An 8,230-nucleotide genomic window follows, 5' to 3' on the forward strand; every position below is an offset into this window, starting at 1 on the left:
GGTTCAATTCCTCAGCACCACATAAGCAGAAAAAGCTGGAAGTGGCGCTGTGGCTCAAGTGGTAGAGTGCTAGCCTTGAGCTGAAGAGCTGAGGGGCAGCGCCCCACGACCCACAAAAAAAAAAAAAAAAAAGCTAAGGGTCAGAGTCCAGGCCCTGAGCTCAAGCATAAAAAATAAATTAAAGCACATAAATGTCAACAGGTTCTCTGAACAAGATAATTTTCAACATTGTATAGTGTTATTGCTATGTAACAGTGCTAATTAAAACAAATTAAGTTAATCAAGTAACAGTTAATTTAAGACTAATTAGAAAAAAAAAACCTTAACTGGTTCATTATCAAAGGCAAGGCCTTTCCAGAGTAACAGACTTTAAGCAAACTGAAAGAAAAGGACTTGGAGGATGACGGAGGGAGAGCCTCTCTCTGCAGTACTACCCCACAGACAGGGAAGCATGAGAGCACGGTCACTTACCGACCGAGAGGCAAACCCATGCAAGAACAAGACTTGGCACTGACGGCTGTCTTCACTACGCATCCTGCTGAGGCACCTTCCGCTTTGAGACTATGGTTCAGCATTGGTCAAATGTGACACATTCACAGCCAATGTTTCTGACACTGTTCTCAGTTCTCCATGTCTTTCCTATTTCTAGAGTTCAGCCCATCACAAGTCACTGGGGTTCTGTGCCACATATCGACAGACAGACAGACATGTCCATGTGTGTGTGTATTTGGTGCCAGTACTGACACTTGAACTCAGGACCGGGGTGCTATCCCTTTACTTTTTCACTCAAGGCTAGCACTCTACCTCCAGAGCCATACCCTTCACTTCCAGCTTTTTTGCGGTTAATCTCACAAACTTTCCTTCACTGGCTGGCTTTGAACCTTAATCCTTAGATCTCAGCCTCCTGAGTAGCTAGGCTTACAGGTGTGAACCATCAGTGCTAGGCTCTGAACCACTTCTAGTATTTGTTCTTTCTTTACCACATTTTGCAGCATTTCTACAACGTCACGTCTACAGGATCACTAGTGCAGAGTCTACTGTGTGTGCTGATAATCTCACCCTTACGAGATTATGAGCACCAAATCCAGTTCAACTCTGTCTCCAAAAGTTTAACCGACAAAAAGCCAAGCTAGAGATATGGCTCAAGTGCTAGAGAGTGCCAGCAAGAACAAGGCCCTGAATCCCTGGGTTCCAAACCTCAGTGGCATCCCCCACAAAAAAAAGTTATAGTAGGATTTTTCTTGTATCTTTTGTTTTTCTCCAATATTCATGTTTTCCTTTAAATACTTAAAGATGCCAATTAATTGTTGATACTTCTATTACTTTTACATTTCTGGGATTATCACTACTGTTTTTTCTCCTAGTTATCTATTTCCTGGTTACTACATGTTTACATTTTCTTTCCTTTTTTAATTTTAATTTTTTATTTATTTTGAGACCGATTCTCACAGTGCTGGGATTACAGGTGTGTACACCACACCTAACTACCACTAGTAAATTCTGATTCACTGTTGGGCATTTTAAATTTCATCTTATTTAGATTTTGCTGTCTTCTTCTAAAGAGAATTAGAGTTGGCAGAGCAGGACAGGCATGTTGTAGGCTGTTCCATTATTTCCGATTTCTTTGTGAGACCTACCTTCAAGCCTGGCTAAGGTTAATTCCAGAGCAGCTTTTCTCGGGAATATTTAGCACACTGATAATCTATGAACCTTCAAGTCTAAATGGAATGTCCCAACTCATCAACAACACAACGAAGACTTTCCACTTTGACCGGCTGGGATATCAAGGCCTAAGGAACAGTGTAGCTCAAGGAACCTTGCAGCTCAGACTCCCAGGAGGCTATTTACCTAATCTTGAGAGGATTCTACCTTACCCCAGCCCCAGCTCTCCAGTCATCCAAGACTCCAGGGGGCACAGGGTAATTTCTGGAGCTCATTCCCCTCTTGTAAGGAACCCTCACGCATCTTTTCCTTTTATAAATTATCAGTAATAAATAACAGCCATGGGGGGGGGGTTTACTGTGTTTTCTAATCTTCTATAGCAGGTTTTGCCTTACACTGCTACTTTCCTGATGGCACCGGAAATCAGCTACAAGCCAGAGTATTTGTTTGTCTTCTGCACACAAGGGCTGTCTCAGGTCCTGGAAAAGGAGTGTGCCAGGTACTTTTGGGTACAGGTTCTGGGGGCATGTTAAAACAACTCAGAAAAATACCAGTGGACTGAGTCAGGTTGCTTAGAACTAGTCAAGAACATGGATTCAAGAGACTGCTTACTGAAGATGGATGGAATGGAAAAGAATTACATAGGACTGAGGCTGTTATTGATGCTTTATTTTCCAGATGTGTACAGTTCTCTTTTAGGCTATGGTTTGGATATGGGTTGAACTCCAAGGTTCATAGGTTGGGAGATACTCAGATCCTTAAGAAATAGGCCTCGTGGGGCTGGGGGTTAAGCCCAGCGGAAGGGCGCCTTCCCGGTGCACGCAAAGCCCTGGGTTCGGGCCTCAGCCCTGGAAAAAAAAAAAAAAAGAAAGAAATAGGCCTCATGGGGATCCTTGAGTCAACTGGGATGTGCCCTTCGAAGGGATTAAGACAGATCTCTTGGGTCTCCTCTCAGTCTGGCTTCCTGTTGGACACTACAATTTTCTGCTCACACATGTTCGAAGTTCCAGCATTTGCTATCTACAATAAGACACCCTCTTCAGAGACTGTGTTTGAACTTTCAGCATCCAAATTTTAAACCAAATAAATCTCTTTATTAAAAAAAATCTCTGCCTATCACGTGAATAATAACAATTAAAAAATTAAAGGACTATGGGCTGGGAAGGTAGCTCAGCGGTAGAGTACTTGCCTTGCATACATGAGGCCCTGGGTTCAATTCCTCAGTACCACATAAGCAGAAAAAAAGCAGGAAGTGGCAGTGTGGCTCAAGTGGTAGAGCACTAGCCTTGAGCTGAAGAGCTGAAGGACAGGGCCCGGGCCCAGGCCCAGGCTTCAGGCCCCACGACCAACAAAAAAAAAAAATTAAAAAATTAAAATAAAAGGACTAATGCACTATCTATAGAACTATTTTTATTATCTCTAAATAGTTGCAAAAAAATGTAACATGTCCATTTCTGAATTCAATGTGTCTTGATTGGTGTCACACACACACACCATCATTCTCCTCATCTTCCATTTATCAATCCCAAACTACATCGATATCCCAAACCGTACTTAACTACAGTGAACAATATTTTTTAACTAAGAGCATTTACTCTAACTTATAAAGACAAGTCAATTGAAATAAAAAATGAGAAAGAATTTCCAATAAAAAAAACAGCTGTCCCTACTGACCTAAGCAAGTCATTCATTAGTAGCATTACATTTCTGAGCTTAACAGCATGATTTATGACCCTCCAATGGCAAGAACCCAAAACAGTGGTAAGGCTAATATGCAAAATAAGTCGCAAGTAACACAAAAGAACAAGCTGAGAGAAGCTGGATCCCCAAAACCTGTTTTCTCCTTTCTATGGACTCTGCAGAAATGAGAGAGAGAGAGAGAGAGAGAGAGAGAGAGAGAGAGAAAGCGTTTGATTCTTAATGCAGATTATTGCAGCTTTTTAAAATGTTTTGAGCTTCAAACCATGTATTATCTCCTTTTAAGAAAATTAATTACGGTGGGCTTCACCTTTAAACAAAAAAGAACAACAACGTGGGAACTCAATGATCATGCTAGTACTGACTGAGCACTTACTATATAAACAGCTTTACTTCATTTAATCCAGCAATAACCCAGGAAGTACATACTATTGCTGTTTTTGTGTCTCAAAGGAAAACAGAGATGAAATAACCTTCCCAAAACCATAGAGAAAATAATCAAAGGCAGGCTTCAATGCCCATCTAGTATTTCTTACTATTGTTCACAGTCATAATTAGAGTTGTAAAACCACCACAAACAGAAATTCTAAGATTAGTACCTGCTTGATCTTAAGCTACCCTGAGAAAAAATAGCAGCTGATCTAGAAGGCTTGAGCACTGGCTCTTCTTTACTCTATGAAGTAAGGTTTGGGGGACGGGGGAATCATTATTTACAAAACATTGAGGGAAGATTTTGCATTCCTCTAAAGCATTTTCTTTTGTGGAAATATAATTTTCATCTCAGTTTAATCCTGTAAATCCAAGTAATCTAGAACATACAGCATTGCTGTGCTTGAGCTGGGCTGGGTAAGTCAGGTGGCTGGAGAACCAACCAATGGTGTGGTGAGCCCTCAGCCTGGGTCCTGAGCGGTGACCAGAGGCTGCAGCAGGCGCTCCACACCAGCTTTGCTCACCTCTCAAGTGACAGCTGGCAAACAGGAGGCTTTGACTGAAACCTCAGTAACACCAAAAAAAGAAGATAGAAAAGATCAACTTGCTACAGTTAGCTTAGGTAGTTCAATAACAAAAAATAATTAAAGTTCATTTAAATTCGGTAGCAATACCCTCTTCAGATGACAAATGAAATGTTATTAATTTACAGTAACAATTCAAAGTAAGAACACATAAAGTTGTTTAAAAGGGAACATGCTACGTATTTGTTAAAATGTTAAGAAACCTGATCAAATAATAACTCTACATGTGTGTGTCTCCAGGATGCACCACCTCAGTTCTGAGACTATGAGAGGGCCCACAGCTTCAGGGAACAGCAGCTCCTCTGCTCAGCCCTCCACAGGTGACTCCCAGCTGCCAACACGAGCCTCTCTCTCCCAACCGCAAGGTGGAAAGCCGGAGGGAAGAACCCTAATGCTATGGCTCAGGTCCCAGGTCCATCCCTACAAGCAGAACTGTGGAAGGAGAGCAGCCCCAGGGGAGGAGGGGACAGCCCCAGGTGACCCTAAGGGAGGAGCATACAAGAGGGGACAGCCCGTAGGTGACCCTAAGGGAGGAGCATACAAGAGGGGACAGCCCCAGGTGACCCTAAGGGAGGAGCATACAAGAGGGGACAGTCCTAGGTGACCCTAAGGAGGAGCATACAAGAGGGGACAGTCCTAGGTGACCCTAAGGGAGGAACGTACAAGAGGGGACAGCCACAGGTGACCCTAAGGAGGAGCGTACAAGAGGGGACAACCGCAGGTGACCCTAAGGAGGAGCGTACAAGAGGGGACAGCCCGTAGGTGACCCTAAGGGAGGAGCGTGCAAGAGGGGACAGCCGCAGGTGACCCTAAGGAGGAGTGTACAAGAGGGGACAGCCCGCAGGTGCTGACCTACCCACACGGGTGTGGAAGGGGGCAGCCCTGGGTGATGAGAGGCAGGCAGGGAGGCAGGACAGACCAACCTGGTGGAGATCTGCGGGGGAGGGGGCACGGGGCCCCTCAAATCAAGACAGCTGGCTGGCAAGCACCACCTTGCCTCTCCTCCCTGCACTGAACACATTGGGCTGCGTCATACCAAAAAGGGCTTGAGAACCTTTTGGACAGACACTCAAAGCCCAGGCCCATGAGTATCTTCCCAGGTCAGTAAAAACTCTTCAAAAACAAAGTTTTAAATAGCTACATCAAGGGCTGGGAAGGTGGCTCAGTGGTAGAGTGCTTGCTTTGCATGCATGAGGCCCTGGGTTCAATTCCTCAGCACCACATAAACAAAAAGAAAAAAGCCGGAAGTGGCGCTGTGGCTCAAGTGGTAGAACGCTAGCCTTGAGCTGAAGAGCTGAGGGACAGCGCCCAGGCCCAGAGTTCAGGCCCCACGACGGGACCCTCCCCCCCCCAAAAAAAAATAGCTACATCAAATTAAAACTAATTTTATGTAATGCTGGATTACATCCTGAAAATTCACATACTATCACGATCCTTTTTGAATACTCAGGAAGGATTCTATGAAAGCATCATCCACCACATCTTTCCCATAGCTTTCAGAAATGACACCGGGGGTGGGGAATGCAGGGGGAGTAGAAAAAGTAAGTTGATCCTCTGGGCCTTACTTAACAAAAACCCACTCCACCATCAAGGGTGTTCTCAAACCAATGTCTTTAAGGGACAGGATAAACTATACCCCAAATTAAAAGAGGAAAAGCAAGGACTGTCCCAATCTCATTAAAATTAAAATAAGCAATTTCTAATAGTCTACAGACAAGTGACATCAGTGTTTAAGCAGAATACAACCTATCCTGCCTGTAAAATGGAAAGGTGGAGACAAGAGAATGGGACTGTGAAATCATTGAGGAAGGAGGAAAGAATCATTAAGAAGCAGGAAGAAGGTATTAAAGCAAATGTGTCCAGCAAGCAGGAAACACCTTTATATCCCCTTATTTCACTAGGCTTCAGAACAAGACTTACAAGATACCAAGAGAATACGTGTAAAGAAAGGGGACTGAGATGAACTTGGAGTCAAGTCAATCCAGTTCAGAGCATGAACCCTCGGCCTGCACCCTGGCAGCCTCCGCCATGCCCCAGTGCCTGCTGCCATTTCTCTCGTTCTAAGGTCACCACTGCCCAGGCTATCTACGGTGACAGTGGTGCAGAGCCTGGAGTGTCACACATTGAAGATAGCTGACATCCAATGTCAAGCCTGCAAGGCAGGGGCTCAAAATGAGCCCTCAGCTGAGATATCCAATTGCCCACAAGTGAAATACCCACTTTCTCACACGAATCTGTAAGAATCAAACTATATAAAGTAAACAATAAATCACAGGATTTTTTTAGAAAGCTATTGCTAGTCACTGACATAAAACTAAAATCTGTGAAAAAATAAGTCTGTATTTAACATATTTTAAATGAAAGGTTAGAGTAGACAGGAACATTGTATCAAACTTAATATCCAATTCAGCCGTGCTTTTTAAAGGCAGAGATCCAAGAAATCACAAAGATCATTTGTTCCAAATTAGTTCTAATAGATCTCTTCAGGACCCTCCTAAAACTGCCCCAGAAGCTTTAAAAAGAAATGACAAGGAACGTTTGTTTGAAAGCTTAACCACTGTGATCCTTCTTATGAGTCCTGTACCAAAAACAAAGGCAAGAGCTATCTGCAAGTGACAATAAGCAGTAAAACTCTAATAAAGTTCTACCATCTCTTGACCTGTTTTGTGTTCTTTGGTCATTGCATAACTCTTGTCAGGAGGAAAGCACACACCAAGCAGACGCCATGGGCGGGCTGGCATCTGCCAGTGGCACACTTGCCGTACCGCTTTGGAGGCCAACATGTACGGGCCTGAGTGTTACAGAAAACCTGTGTGTGAACACAACCTTCCTAATCAATGACACACAGACACGAAGGAGATGAACAGAGACGGCAGAGAACTTTGCTCTGCTCTGTCGCAGCACCAGTTAACCTGGTAACACAAATTGCCAATGCTTTAGGAGCTAGTAGCATTTAACACACTGAGCTTCTTTCAAGTGATTAAAAGGTTAAGCAAAATTCAAATAAGCAACTTAGGCCCCAAACATCTTTTACTAAAGAACTACAGTGGGCTTGTCTCATGTGAGCTCTAAAGAATGACACTGAGGGAATAAAGAAGGCAAAACAACAGTTTTATCAAGCGATCTGTTTTACAGATTTGCTATCGTAAAATTAACTGCAATGTTGCTAAGAAAAATAATTCTAAGATCTTCATGTTCTGTACACTGCTGTTCACTTGAAGTTGGACGAAGCCCATCATCCTGACCTATTTTTATGACAGTGAAGACAGACAAAAATCTGGCTGAAAAAGCAAGGTTTCTTTTTATCAATGGAAAAGCAGTTATTTTCCAGCACATTCTTGCCTCTGCCCATCCCAGTTTACCTGAGATGCTCTATTTTCCCCACCAGACAGCTATACAGAATTACAACTTCTGAATGGCAGATAATGAAGTCCCAGCTCTTCCTCATAATTAAAGCTCAGACTACTGTGTGTGGCCAGACTCATTCATTACCAGCTGTGAAACTCTGGTCAAGACACTTAAAACTTTGTGGCTCTAGTTCTTCCTGTGAAGAAATAATAATAGAACGAACTCACAAGGCTGCTGCAAGGCTTCAATGAATTAGAGGTAACTAATTTTAAACCTTGAAGGAGGGCTCGTTGCTCCTAAAGACCCGCGTAAAGGGCTCAACACTGAATCCCCGCATCTACACGGTAAGCTTGCACAGCCCTGCGCGGAGTTCCTCCGGGTCTTCGGCCGCGGTCGCATTGCCAGCGTGCTCTCGGGGCCCACGGGGTACCTGAGAACCAGGGGACACAGGCCACAGACTTTCTCCAGCAGTGAGTCCGACGAGCAGGAACGTGGCTCCTGTGCTCACA

At 43.8% G+C, this 8,230-nt stretch overlaps 1 protein-coding gene across 4 annotated transcripts in view; it reads right to left on the minus strand.

Moving 5' to 3' along the window:
- The window catches only part of Map3k4 (mitogen-activated protein kinase kinase kinase 4), a 77,898-nt gene extending 70,089 nt beyond the window's left edge, over window positions 1-7,809 (minus strand). For all 4 annotated transcript variants that reach the window (XM_013024578.1, XM_013024575.1, XM_013024577.1 and 1 more), the window contains exon 1: window positions 7,736-7,809. The gene's annotated coding sequence lies outside the window, so the exon portion shown is untranslated. The remainder of the gene's footprint in view (window positions 1-7,735) is intronic.
- Window positions 7,810-8,230: the final 421 nt, after the last annotated feature.

Source organism: Dipodomys ordii, unplaced genomic scaffold (genome assembly GCF_000151885.1).
Source record: "Dipodomys ordii isolate 6190 unplaced genomic scaffold, Dord_2.0 Scaffold77, whole genome shotgun sequence".
Taxonomy (NCBI): domain Eukaryota; kingdom Metazoa; phylum Chordata; class Mammalia; order Rodentia; family Heteromyidae; genus Dipodomys; species Dipodomys ordii.